We start from the raw sequence: 14,378 nt of genomic DNA on the forward strand, positions 1-14,378 counted from the left end.
CAACCCTATCCCCATCCTGCCGAATAGTGTTTGGATTTTTTACGCATGTTAACGCGTGATTTAGGTACAAAAATGTCATTTAAAGGTGAGTTAAAGTCGTCCGTTTGTGATCAGGAGAAAACACGTTAAGAAATGCAGAAATCAGCAGCATATCCGAATAACATCAAAGCTGGCGCAGAGCTCAAAATTTTAAAAATCCGCTTTTTATTTTTCATGCCTTACCAAGTGAGGTGTCCAACTCCCGGTCATCTAGTAGGGAGCGAAGCTGCGTGTCTTGTCCCGGTGAGAACAGCGCAGAGGAAAAAGACAGAAAGCAAAGATGAGCTAAAGAGAAAATATCCTCACTTCAGCTGTGCCTCTGGTCAGAAATGGACCTCGGTAAAACTCGGTTAAACGGAGATGGTGCCGTCTCCGTACCTCCTGAGGAGCCCCGTGTGCTATTTCTGCTCCCACGGAGGAGCGCTCTGGTGCCGGTGGCTCCTCGGCGCACGATCTGTAATCGGACACCGCACTGTCGCGCTGCGCCACAGACGATATGCCTCCGCTGTGTGGCGAAAAAGCGACGGCGCGTTAAAACGCAAAACTTTCCTTTACGCTAAAACGCTCAGCGCCTGTGCGAGAGGCGAGAGGAGCGGGAGGAGCGGAGGCGGGTGATGCGCCCGGTGCTGCTGGCGGTTACAGCTGCGCAGGGTTGCGAGCAGGGTTTTGATGGCTGAGGACTGCGCCCCCACTTTGCGCGTCCACTCCAGCAGCAGCAGCGAGGAGAGACGTGGCAGCGGCGCACAGCTGTCCTGCAGGTGGAGGAGAGGACTAGAGCTCACTGAGCGCTGGAGCTACAAGTGGGATGACAGATTTGGAAGGTCTTCAGCTTTTTCTTTTGTTTTCTTTATTTTTAAACGTATTTATTTAGTCATGCACTTGTTTTCAGATGTGAAAATCTCCTCAGATCTTCTCTTTCATGAAGGTCAGAGGTCAATGTCAGAATCTGAAAAGCACTCCCTCCCTTTTTTTAATTGAACTCATTTGCATTGAATCCTCAGGGTGCGTTAAGCTACATTTGGAAATATAATCCTTCTTCAAAGGGCTTAAATTGAATTTTTCATATATTATAGATTTTTTGAGTTAGCTACCAATCATGTGCACAACTGGTGAGCTAGTGAAGGACACTTCAGCAGAGAGGGTGTTCACTGCAAGTGGGTTTGAACCCTGTCATGCATATATCTCTAACTATGAGACCCAGCTGCTCAATATTGTGTGAATCCTTCAGATGGACAAAAGCCACTCGCCGCTCTCTCAAGTTCATTGAACAGCAAATTCATCTTGTTAGAAAGTAAAGATTTAACAAAGATTTAACATGTAGGTTATGATATGTGTGTGTCTGTTTCTGTGTCTGGGAGGGAGAGAGAGAGAGAGAGAGAGAGAGAGAGAAAGAAGAGAGAAGCAAGACAGAAAGTGACAGTGGCGTGTGACTGCGCCTTTGTATATTTTAATAGCGACATCCCCCGGTTCAATTACCTATTTATCCCCTGGTGAATGAGCGCATCCCTCTATCAAGCTCCAAAAGCCCAAACAGCCGTACACAGCTTTAAGGCTGTGACTGAAAGTGCGTCTGTCTTTTTGACAGACACGCTGGAGAGTCAACAACAGCCTGTTAATACGCCTCTTCGTTAAACCAGAACATGCCTCTGTGAATGCTTCTGCTCCCCTGTATCCACATCTAAATTCAAATCAGGTAATTTTCATAAAAATGTCGCTACCCACAACGGGATGGGCGGGTGGGGGGGTAAAGCTGAGATTTACATTTCAAGTGGCCTCTGTGCAACTCTGGGAAATGCGTGGGTAACCTTTTCCTTTCTCTTGCTGTGCAGGGAGATGCAAAGGGAGCAGATCTGCGTTCTTAAAATATCAGAACAGATTGGATAGAGATATGCAATGCCAAAGGCAATGGTAGTGACTGACAAATACAATGAAACAATAAACTGAGCTCTGATACAATGAAGTGACTTTGTGGCAGTAGTTTGCAAATCAAATGCACTTTCATCAACTGGAAACGCTGTGACCTCCAGAACTTTTTCACTTTGCTTCAGGAATTTCAGGCTTGCTTTTAGTTCGCTTGGTTTGCTCTCCCGCACAATAGATGTTTTACTCCCTCACGGCCAACGGCGAAAACCCGCCGAGCTGCAGCTCAACTTCAGAGCGAAGGAAAAACAATGGCGTGTCTTTGAATGGGCCATCAGAGTCGGCGATGGATGATTGTGAGTACATTAGCCTGTGATGGGGAGGCGTGAGAATGAATCAAAGTTACACAGGAGCTTGTCTGTGTGTGTGTGTGTGTGTGTGTGTGTGTGTGTGTGTGTGTTTGTGGAGGTGTGTGCGGCTACCTTTGTTGCTTTGCATTCCTGTTTTGATGTCAGGCAAACGCACTCAAGTTTCTAGGCAACCACAGAAGAAGTCTCCTATAATTCACCCGGTCATGTAAGATCTTAGTGGGATGTATTTGTGTATTTGTGTGTGTGTGCTTGCTGTTTGTGTATTGTTTCATCTGGCAGCTTTTTTGAGGAATTGGAGTTTTCAGCTTCTACACAACTGAATACTGGTTCAAAAATATTGTCACGATGAAAGAAACTGTATATAAAAAATAATAATACCAGAGGGAAAAAGCAATGTCTGTTCATTTTTTGTCATATTTCCTTTATGCAAGCATGTGCATTTGTAATCTGTGCCTCTGTACACTGATGGAAGGAGATAATAACAGCAGGCCAAGCCCCTGCTTTAGTGCCAAACCTCAGCCGACCACAGTCGAGCCCCTAAAATCACTTTGTCACACAGGCCATCTGTCACGCAGTTTCTCTGCCGTTTCAAGCCCCACGTCATCTCGCACCTCGCAAACACAGCCCGTCAGCCAACCTGGCAGCCGCCTGGACACTCACAAAACACACGCTCGCCGACACGCAAGTGCAACAGCGCTCACATGTTGTGGAGCACTCACACGCTAATACGAGAGTGACTACAAGCGGCTGAGTCAAGCTGGAACTCAGGAGGTTGAGAGCATGTGTGAGTAAGAGACAAGAAAGATGTTTTGGTCATTTCCCAGGAGAGGAAGAGTTGTGGAATAAAAGGGGGCACATGAAAAGATAGCAAGGGTGAGAGAAAGAGAGAGAGAAGAGCCGGCCAGCTGTGAAAGACTGCAGTCATTCCTCACTCTGAGCTCCATACCTGCAGACTCAATGAGCCATCCCACGCTGCAGCAGGGCCAAAGCCGTGTGATTTCTCAGGCTTACTCAGCCTTACTGTGCCCCTGCAGCAGCAGCATCTAGGGCCTTGTAGTGCCAAGACTCCACAAAGTCTACTTCCCCCGCCACGCTTCATGGGAGGAAGGATTGGACGATGATGCCGTAACTGTCAGAGTGTCAGAGGAAGTATGTATGCGACGGGGTAAAGGGCTCTCCGTGAGGTGTCAGACTCAGCGAAATTATTAAGGGCTTTAAGTTTCTGTAGGCTGCTATTTTATTCAGCTCCTTACACATTATTAGTCATGCTAACATCATGCTGTAGGGATGACGATATTGATCTGTCAGCCCACCACTTGGTTCAGACTTGAAATAGCTCATAAGAACACTGGATAGGTTGCTATGAATAGAAGCGAATACACCCATAGTACCCAGAGGGTGAATCTCAATGCCTTTAGTGATCCACTGACCTTTTTTAGCTCCACCAGGAGGTTAGTTTTTACTGATTCTGTGAATTCTCTTAGCAGAGGAGAAATATTAGCCTAGAGTTGGTGAAGACGTTCCAAGATGATCAGTTCAGCGGGTGACCCCTCGAGAACATGTATTAAATGAAATTTGCTGACATTTACGTCTCATCAGATGAATTAAAGCATTCTTGGTGATCATTTTCACTTCCCACATAATACCACCATCAGACGAAAAGGTTTTACTGGTGCAACAGTTTGGTTTCAGACCGAATCCCTGCAAAAATAATGACTTTACTTTTCAGTACCGGCAAATATTATCATGCTAACGAGCTAAATTTAGACGGTGGGGGACGACGTCACTTGGAGTGTTTTTGAAATTATGACCAAGGAAGGAGTTTTTGCCACTGGCTTTATGAAATACTTTCTGTTCATCTCTTGCAGTGCACCTTCATTTTTATTCAGCTGTTTAAGCCATCTTAAACAGAGCACCACCCCTAAGCAGTTTTAGCTTGGGTTACCCTCCTCTTTTAAAACATGCCTCTTTAGATTGGCTCTTTATGGTCTAAATACCCATCGTTCCTCTTATGGAAGGCCTTTAGCCTTATTGTCTGATGGTGCTACACATAAAAAACTGCAAGGTGCTGATGTTAGCAATTAGCTCCAAACGCTACCACAGTCGCATAAACATTAGCGTGGTTCAAACACATGAAAGAAGTTGAGACAGGTAAATATAGCGCTCCCCTGATTGAGCTTTATACTCTGTTTTCTCACTTATAACATCATTATGAACGTTTACTCCATCTTTATCTGATCCTTGTGGTTCTGCCCTGTTCTCATCAGCCTGCTACAATGCAGCGTAGCGGTATGATGGAGTGTTTATAAGAGCCAAATCCGTCCAAAGGTAGTGAATGAATGAACTTGGTGAGATAATGAAATGCAGCACCAGAGTCCAAGGGGGTCATCCTTCTCGCTCTCTGCTGAGGTTCTGGCTGGCTGTATTTGTCTTTGTCCTCCCCTCTATGGCCCATGACGGATAGCAAAAAGAATATGGCTGATAGTGAAAGTTTTTTTTCTTCCCTACTCTTCTTTTTTTTTTAGTATCTTTTCTTTTTTTTTTCTCCTCCTCCATCACCATTAGCGAGGTGGCAAAGGGCTGGAGAGATGAACTCTGTGAAATTCAATCATGGGAATTGAAGGTTTGGAGGCATGAGGTCTTGGCCCCATGGGCAGTTTGGAGATTGCTTCAGATTAATTAATGTCAAAATGGAGAGGCCGAGGCCGTAGAGAACAATTATATATGTGACTGGTGGACATGATGTTTGCCATTCCCACTAGAGAGAGCAATGTGCTGATTTTCGTCTGTCTTAAGAAGATATTTTATTCCCAGTCAGTAATTTTGAAGACCCAAAGGCAATTTAAGTGGTGATAGACTAGGGAAAGCTACCCATGGCTAAATGGATAGAAAAATAAAGCCACTTATGTAAGTACTGAAGGCGCGTATAATCCAGAGAAGCCACAGTGGGGAAAACTACCGCCATCTCCCGTGCATTGTAATCTTCTGAAGGCAGACGTGGAGTTAAAAGGGGAATAACATGCAGTTAAAAATTCAGATTTCATTTGTAATGACTTGTTAATGTGTCTGTGCAGTGGGCTCACCCTATAGTCTCTACTATGTGTGCGCAAAACTGTCTGTGGTCATCTTTAAACGTACATTGTCATCTGCAGTCAGAGCCACTCCTCCAGCTTTTTCCACCACATTTTTAGGTGAGGTTTACATAGGCAGTGCTACCTCAGATTAAGCAGACAAATACACTGTACGCTGCTTCTTTAGGGCCTCGTGGGACCAGAGTGATTCTTCACCAATACTGACCGAACCGTCTCCGGAAACTGGAATAAATCCTCCAATTTCTAACTCAGCAGAAGCAATTTGTTTCTTTCAACGCTATCTTGTATTTCAGGGTGACTTCACTGGCCTCTCACTGCATGGTGCTGTCTGTTCTCTCAATGCACACATCCATCCAAGCATGGCTACGCACCGACTCAGGGTGCAGGCATCGCACACAGTTATATTACATACATAAACACGACACGTTTACAGTCATGCACATATTTTCAGATGTCCCCGATATGCTTTCTGCCTTTGTGCAGGTCTGTGTGACCGTGATGCACTCCAAGCAGGTATGCACAGGAAACCGAGATTGGTCTTCTCGCTACAGTGCATTTTTTTTTCCTTTTTTTTATCTCCAGAGTTTTGGAAACATGATTTATGTGTCTGCAGAGGAAACATAAAAATCCAAAAAGTATGTCAGGCTTTTCACAGTTTGCTGGACTAAACGCTAAACACAGACTGAGGAAATTGAAAAGATTTGGAAGAGATGTTTAAGTTGCCCTAAAATATGCATGCTTATAGTGAATGAAACACATCACTGTCTTTGCCTATTACAGAGCTGATATCTGCATCTTCAGCCAACGCTGACTTTCATAAACTGGCCCATTAAAGAAGAGAAAATAACCAGCAAGGCTGACAACAGCGACCAAAACTGGCATTAACTGATAATAATCAAAGTCATTACTGGGATATTATCGTTTCTTATTATTCTCAGCAATAAAGATCCTGTATTTTTTATAATGAGCCTGCAATATGGCAGGGGAACTCATTAGAAAGGAGGCATTACTGGAAATTCAGACATCCATCATCTCTTGTAGGAGCTTGCTCATAACAATGAACTTTTTTTGACAGGCAAAGGGGTTTTTGGGTAATTGTTTTTACCCCACGTTGGACAAACAAAATCATTTTAATTACTGTCAGCTTTCCATTTAGAGGTTAGAAGTCAGAGCTGCACCAGGATGTGTGTAGGAGGTAGAGTGAAATATCTATTTTTCCATTTATTAGCGGAGACGCAAGTGTAATGCTGAGATGGTGATTTAACCGTGAGCTTGTTCAGAAAGTCTTCTCTCTGAAGTTGTCTTAGGAGCTGCTTTGCCTACTGATGGGAAAAATGAGCTCGGGAGAGTCTAGCTGTCCTCGCACAGTAGAGCCGGAACCGTCAAAACGGCATTATAAGATGGAAGCACTTGCTTGTTTTTAAGAAATTTAGGCCATTCGGCAAAAAGGAAGAAACTCTTTTGCTTTGGCTTTGAACATGCCCTCCCCCCAGAGTCACTTTCACCTTTTCCCATCTTTGAGGTATGCCTTTGGACAAGATGAAAGTAAATGTCTGAGCACTTCAGTCAGGCTATGCTAGATAAACTATATGGAGGAAGTTAATATGAAGTAAATGTCCCTGAAAGGAAGAATTCTAAGAACAAGAGACTACCAACGCTCTTTTGATGGTGCTGGTCAGACGGCTGCACGGTTTTGTGCTAAATAGGAAAAGAAAAAAAGAAAGAATTTATCACATGTGCAAGATTATTTTTAAGACCAGTACACCCCGTGGATACTTTATTAGGTAGACCTTGCTAGTACCAGGTTGGACTCGCTTTTGCCGTCAGAACTGCTTTAATTCTTAATGGCATGGATTCAACAAAATCCTGGAAATATTCCTCAGAGATTTTGGTCCATAAGCATCACACAGTTGCTGCAGATTTGTCGTTCACAGCCACGATGTGACTCTGTTCCACCACATCCTAAAGCTGCTCTCATATCAAAGCCATTTGTGTACAGTGAATGAGCTCATTGTCATGTACAAGAAAGCAGCTTGAGGTGATTTAAGCTTGCTGACATGGTGTGTTATCCTGCTGGAAGAAACCATCAGAAGATCCACTGTGGTGACACTCTGGTCATAATGAGCAACAATACTCAGGTAGCCTGTGACGTTTAAATGATTGATGCTAAGGAGCCTGAAGTGTGCCAAGAAAATATCCCAGACACTATTACACCAGCAGCAGCTTAAGCCGCTGATGTAAGGCAGGATGGACCCAGGCTTTTGTGTTACGTCAAATTCTGACCCTGCCATCCGAATGTTGCAGCAGAAATTGAAATTCTGTCCAGGAAACTTTTTTTCAGTTTCCTGTTGCCCAAATTGTGATAAGTCTGTGCAAAATTTAGCCTCTGTTTCCTGTTTTTAGCTGACAGGTATGATGAAGCCTATCTGCTTTAAGGTTTGGTGACTTGGGTATTCAGAGATGCTCTTCTGCATACCTTGGTTGTAACAAGTAGTTATATGAGTTACTATTCAGGGGTCATATACCTTTTTCCAGGGTTAAATTCAAGCACTTTTTAGCACTTTCAAGGTCCATTTTCAAGCTTTTCTAGCCCATTACCAAAAAAGAATGCATGAAAATGCAAAATGAATGCAATTTGCATTACAAATCATTCTTAGGTTAACTTAAACACCTTTGTTCCCCCTTTGTTAAAACATTGAAAAACGCACCACACAAAATACTGTAAAAGGAAAAGGTTGCCTTATATGCATAAAGCGTATACACTCAAAACACACATTTCACTTAAAAAGTATGACGTGCAAATGTGAACAAACCAACTAAAGAAAGATATTCATCTCCTGTTGAAAAAAAACAACCCCACAAAACAAGAAAACTGCACCAAACACCACAAAATAATACAGCAAGGCCAAATTAATAAGTCTTCCAATCAGATATTGATGCCTATTTCCTAAATGACACAAAAAATAGGAGACTTGTTTTTTTTTAAGTTCATTCCTAATAAAACTAACTGTAAGATGTTTAACTGCATTGCTGTCTGTATTATTGTTGAAGTCATAAATGATCACCTTTAAAGTGTTTATGCTAATAATATCATGTAAACTAAGACAGACATGGACAACAGCACTGACTGGAAAAGGCTTTGAACATTTGACATACTGTGTTCAATTCAAGATGTAAGACTTTCAGAATGCACAAGCATCCATCTAAAATCTATTTATTTATTTAATCTATCATCTGTGGTATTATTATATTGATATTATATATTGTTCATCTCCTTCAAATAAACAGGCAGCCATAAAAGTATGAAATATTCATAGATGAAAACACATAAATTTGTCTATTGTCTCAGTGGCTGATATTGCCTCACAGGCCTCAGTTGAAACAGACTGACATGCAGATGTGCAAGGCAGCCCAAGCGGAGAATCTTTGCTTTTAGAGAAATAAAATGACTCGCAAAGTCTATCTCAGGGGTAGCCAACTCCAGGCCTCAAGGGCCGGTGTCCTGCAGGTTTTAGATATCACCCCGGTTCAACACACCTGAATCAAATGATTAGTTCATTATCAGGCCTCTGGAGAACTTCAAGAAATGTTGAGGAGGTAATTTTAGCAATTTGAATTAGCAGTGTTGGATCAAGGACACATCTAAAACCTGCAGGACACCGGCTTTTGAGGCTTGGAGTTGCCTACCCTTGCTTTATCTGATAAGAAAACTATTCAATCAGATAGTTATTTGTGGTGAATGAAATACAGTCACAGTTTCAAGCAGTTTTAAGCACCACATCCGAAATTAAAGCACTAACCTTGAAAAGGCAATATTAATATCCAAACATTTCCAAGGATTTCAAGCACCCGTACGAACCCTGTACTATTACCTTCCTATCAGGTTGAAGCAGGTGTCCTCTGAGGATCAACAAGACATTTTAGCTCAAAGAACTGCTGCTCACTGGATATTTTCTTTTCACATCATCTTCTGTAAACCCTAGACACCGCTGTGCAGGAAAATCCCAGGAGATCAGCAGTTTCCAAAATACTCAGCCCATGTGGCACCAACAGCCATGTTCAGAGTCACTTAAAAATCAGCTTTCTTTCCCATTCTGATGCTTGGTCTGAACTTCAGCAGGTCGTCTACGTGCCATGTGAAAAAACTCACATGGCAATGAGTTGCTGTTGTGCTGTTGCTACGTGATGGGCTGATTATGTAATTATAACTAGCAGTTAAACAGCACAATAACTTCATACAGCCTACGTCTAACAAAGTGGCTGATTAAGGTGTATATTCTGTTGAGAATAGGGGAGTAACTGTAAGTGGACACTATGCTCTGTTCAATAATGAAATCATCTATGTGATCAAGCATGGTATTCAGGAAGACACTTCAAGGAATTTACCATTGTTCCTTGAAAAACTCAGTAGTATTGCCCCTGTTTCTTTTTAGTTCCTTTCTGCTTATAGAGCTTCTCTGTCTGTGTCTTCACATCTGTTTCTTTATCTACCTTTCTTGCTTTGTCCTTTTATATTTTTTATTTTGGCAGTTATTTTTCTTTTTCTGGTGCTTTTGCTCTGTGTCTTCCTGCTCTTGCAATTTTTCTGACCTGATTGTGTTCACACATTTTATGTTACAATAACAGGGATTTTTAAAAAAGTTCCTTTTTTTTTAACATCGGATGGCGAGCAGCCCATATAGGATGGCAATCAAAGAGTCCAAGAGAGCATGTGGATTAATAAAAATAAATTATCAACAATATAAATGCTAAAAATACCATAAAATGCTTAAAAATCTTTGATAATAAATGATATAACCATTAAAAATGATAGGGAGTCCCAACAAGAAAAACAAAGAAAATGGACTATATAAACTGTAAAAATAGTAAAAACTGAACCACAGCATTAAAACACACAGACGAGTCTTTAAAATAGTCTTGTGGCCTACAGTGGAGGAATAAAACAGTCAGTTTTGGGGAGGTAAAGTACAGCTGACCTGTCCTTTGGTGGGGTGCTCACACTGGGAGCAGCTCATTAAAATAGGGGTCACCAACCACCACATCGGTCCACGTTCTCTTTGCCATAACCCGATCCCTCTGCTGATTTCTTTGTATTCCACTTGACCAAACGCTGGGACTGATGCCCTGCCGGGGCTCACTGCTTCTCCATGTTTTCCTCATTACCCTTCCATGTTCTTTGCAGCACTTCCACTCTATTCTTAGTCCCGCTGTTCTGTCATTTTGTGTCTGTTTTCCTCAGCAGGGGTAATTTATTACTTTAATTAAGGGAGGTGGAAATTAAAATATGTACAGGCATTTAAAACAGTGATTTTCAAAATAAATGAACCCAGAAATCCAGAAATAGCACACAAAAGCATTAAAACCCCCAATAAAAACACATGTAGTGATTGTCATTACAGTGGTTTCCCACATGTGTATTTACTCATTATGCTTTCACTACATCTTTGTCAGTCCATCAAGGTATGCTCTGTCTGGATGTCTTGCTTGTTTCTCTGTTGCCGTTTTCAATCAGTGTTATTTTCCCTGTTTAGATTTCCTTGGTGGGACTTTTGGCTGGATTATTCTTCCCTGCAGCACCTTTTGTTGTTCACGCATAGGTTTAATTAAAAGTTGCTTTTGTTTTCTCTGTTTTTTCTTTTATTGAATTGAACTTTAAAAGAACACCACAGACAACAAAAACATTGTATTTGCATTACTCACGCAAATACATCAACAGATATTTGCCTGTAATGACCAACTAGTGGGAAAACAAGCTTCTTTAAAATATCACCTATTGCTGGAATTAGATACTTTGAAACTGAGTTGATTTGCATCTTTGCGTAGATTTTTTCTGCCTCACGTTGCACAAAAATGTTACCTTGTGTTCAGTCTGAACTCGCCATATGAGGTACGATCAAAAAGGTAAAAATGAGATCAAATTTAAAAACCTTACCTGGAACTGGCTTGAGACCCATCAACATCATCTTTCCATGCACCTCCACACATCTTATCCTGACTGCTATTTCTAGACAGACCATGTTTTCACCATGGACTCAAAGGAAAGCAAACATAGTCAGTTAAAGAGTCCAGACTTTCTGAACCCGATGTGCATGCCTAGAAGTGTGTCATTTTCTTTATGACCAGGGATGTCAAACTCATTTCACGTCAAGGGCCACATACAACCCAGTTTAATCTTAAGCGAACCGGACCAGTGAAACTTTCCTGTTGGTGAAAGAAGAAGTTTAAGTACACACTTATTCCTTAAGATATCTGATAATAAGCAACAAGTGTCATTTAAAAAATATCTCTCAGTTTTGTCTGCATATCCCTGTGTAATGTGTAAAATTACAGAAGCTCACTGCCCAGTATTTTTTCCACATTTAATTGTTTATCTATTACTTCATTACTTTGATGTAGTATGAAAGGCCATGGGAGAGGTTGTTATCAATGGGAAAAGCTGCAAAAGTTACCAAAATACATTTAAAAGTCTAAAAATTTATGCCAACCATCACATTTTTCAAAGTTGTCTAGTTGGTCAGATTGGAGTCTTTGCTGGGCCAATTTTGGCCCTCAGGCCTTATGTTTCGCACCTCTGTCTTTGACATTCATGAGATTCGGTTCGATAAGAGCCAGTTCAGCAAAGATGTCTGTTTTTATTCATTGACTTTAAATTAGATAATACTTACAGTTTGCAGGGATTAAACCAGATTTCATCTTGCAATATTCAAAATGACATCTTTTAAAGCGATACATTGTAGCGAGAACAGCTTCAACAGCAATTAGTCATGCATCAGCTTCCTCAGCACCCAACAGTGTTCAACACCTAACGGTGACAGTTCCATATGTTGCTAACTGGTGCCAGGGGATGAACAAGCAAGCGCAAACATATAGGTTCCACTACATATAAAAAGCTTTTTAAAGGCATTATATCTTCATTTGAATCATGCAAGCGATAGATCAGTGAATATTACAGGCTGTTTGGAAGAGATTTAAAGAACTAAATATCACATTTCTCCCCATTCATTAATAATTTGGCATTCATCAGATGTCTGGGAGAGTCAGCTGCAGCAATGCGGAGCTTTTAGAGACATTCTCAATCCAGTCATTTTCAGAAATTTTCATTTGCTCTTATAAGATCAGAGTGTGTGACATTGCCCTCAGTGGTGATAACATATCAGAATTTATGTGCACAAGTCTACATTTCAAGCGGCAAAAGCTAATTATTTCTTAATTGTGTACTTGAAATCTTTCCCTTAGGAAGGCCACTGATTTCCCAAGTGTGACCTCTCGGCTGGAAAAGGCAACAAAGGAATAAACAGCCAGACTTTGGCACTTTGTCGAGCGAGGCGTGCGCTTCTCACTTCAGCAACATGAGCATTAGCATAATGGCTACATGGAGCCCCATCAAACCCTTAATTGATTGGTTAATTGCTGAGAATCCCTCAAAGGTATCCCAATGACCGACTGGTGTCGCCTTAGGGATTGTGGGGATTGGTGTCAACATTTCCCCATGTCATCTCATTCATTCGCTCTTCCTGCTACTCTTCTACAGAGCGTGAAGCATGAGATTGGATTTACAGTGTAATGGAATAAAGCACATTGTTTCTCATCTGTGGGAGCTGAGGATACAGCTGATAAAAGCCCTAACTTGCCCAGCTGGAAAGTTGATCAAAGACATTGCATACAGGGAGGAAGATTTGTAGGGGTTTTTTTCGCCTTCTTGTTAAGCGGACTTTTTTCCAAGCATTTTCTTTTTTTTAATTTCATGGTGATGCTGTTATTGATTTGCTTTGTTGTATTATGCTGTGTTCCAGAAAGCAGAGATGCAGAAGAAAAAAAGAGGTCATCATCAGGCGATCAAAGGCTCTGATATGGCAGGTGTAGTGTTTTCTCCATAAAGCTCGTAATGCAATTTGTATAGAAATAGACTTGATTAAATTCATACTCCTCGGTTTAGGTCATTGTTGTGGCAGCTGTGAAAAAGATTACTCAGCATTCATGCCATCCCAATGTGAAACTTAATCAGGAGGAATAAAATTAGCTGCGTTTTCTTTGAGATTTACAGAACGTCCATTTTTCTCTTTGACTCCCACCCTTTCATTTCAATGCACTGGCTTTTATCTCCGTGAATAGAGAGCCATTATCAGTTAATTAACTCTTATCTGCTTTCTGTTAAAATGATAACATTTTCTAGTGTCACGCCAAAGCATAATCTCCTTAAGTTACAATGTCGCAGCTCCCATCTATTGCCACAAATTTTTCCCCTTGCCCCTGAAAGCACGAGGTAAGGGCAGCAACGAGAAAGTCTATTTGTTCCAGCTGAAGTAATGTGACTGGAAGGTCAGACTAGATGTAATTAGTCAGAATCTTAATGACTTCTTTTGCAAAACTGTCTCTCTATTTATGCTCTTGACTGTTCAGTTTGTCTTTATCAGCAGGATAATGCATAAGTTAATCACTATCTGGTTACAATGCATAGCACTTGGAAGAAGCCTGCAGGTGCCCCATTCGGGCATTCATATAATAATAACAAATGAAATCAGCATTTTAATTGCTTTTTAATGGGCTGCGCTTCCGTCCATACGAGAGTATGTATAGTCCTTTATTAGGTTCTTTGTGTAATGAAACACTTTAGTAATATCTCTAAACTAATGTAAAGACTGGTGTTGGGAAGAAAGCGTGTTTTCAAACAGAAACCATCTTCTTGATTCAGAAAGGTTTACCCCAACCATTTACTTCAAGACTGAAACTGGTCAGTAGTAGGGGGCGGCTTTAGCTCAGGCAGCAGATTGACGCTTCTTTGGGATGTCTTGATGATCATCATCACTGAGCCCCTGGGTCATTGATGATGACCCAGGGGCTCATCATCAATGACCCAGGCTTCCACATGCTGAAGTATCCATGGGCAAGACACTCAATACCAGGTTGAGTTGCACTGCACTGCCATCAGTATGTGAATAAGTGAAGGGGAAAAAAAACAATGTAAAGTGCTTTGTAGTACCTATAAATGCAGACCATTTACAAAAATTACAACGTG

General features: G+C 41.4%; 1 protein-coding gene across 3 annotated transcripts in view; it reads right to left on the reverse strand.

Annotated features, from left to right (window-relative positions):
• Positions 1 to 741, reverse strand: part of sema5a (sema domain, seven thrombospondin repeats (type 1 and type 1-like), transmembrane domain (TM) and short cytoplasmic domain, (semaphorin) 5A) — a 140,033-nt gene extending 139,292 nt beyond the window's left edge. Inside the window, exons 1-2 of one of the 3 annotated variants that reach the window (XM_039617765.1) lie at positions 418 to 735; positions 223 to 273 (exon numbers count right to left, since the gene is read on the reverse strand). The gene's annotated coding sequence lies outside the window, so the exon portion shown is untranslated. Of the gene's footprint in view, positions 1 to 222 lie in introns of all 3 variants that reach the window. The other 2 variants (XM_031750114.2, XM_039617768.1) reach the window with 2 other exon arrangements.
• Between the last annotated feature and the right edge of the window lie 13,637 nt (positions 742 to 14,378).

The sequence above is a fragment of the Oreochromis aureus genome, linkage group 9 (genome assembly GCF_013358895.1).
Source record: "Oreochromis aureus strain Israel breed Guangdong linkage group 9, ZZ_aureus, whole genome shotgun sequence".
In the NCBI taxonomy this organism is placed as follows: domain Eukaryota; kingdom Metazoa; phylum Chordata; class Actinopteri; order Cichliformes; family Cichlidae; genus Oreochromis; species Oreochromis aureus.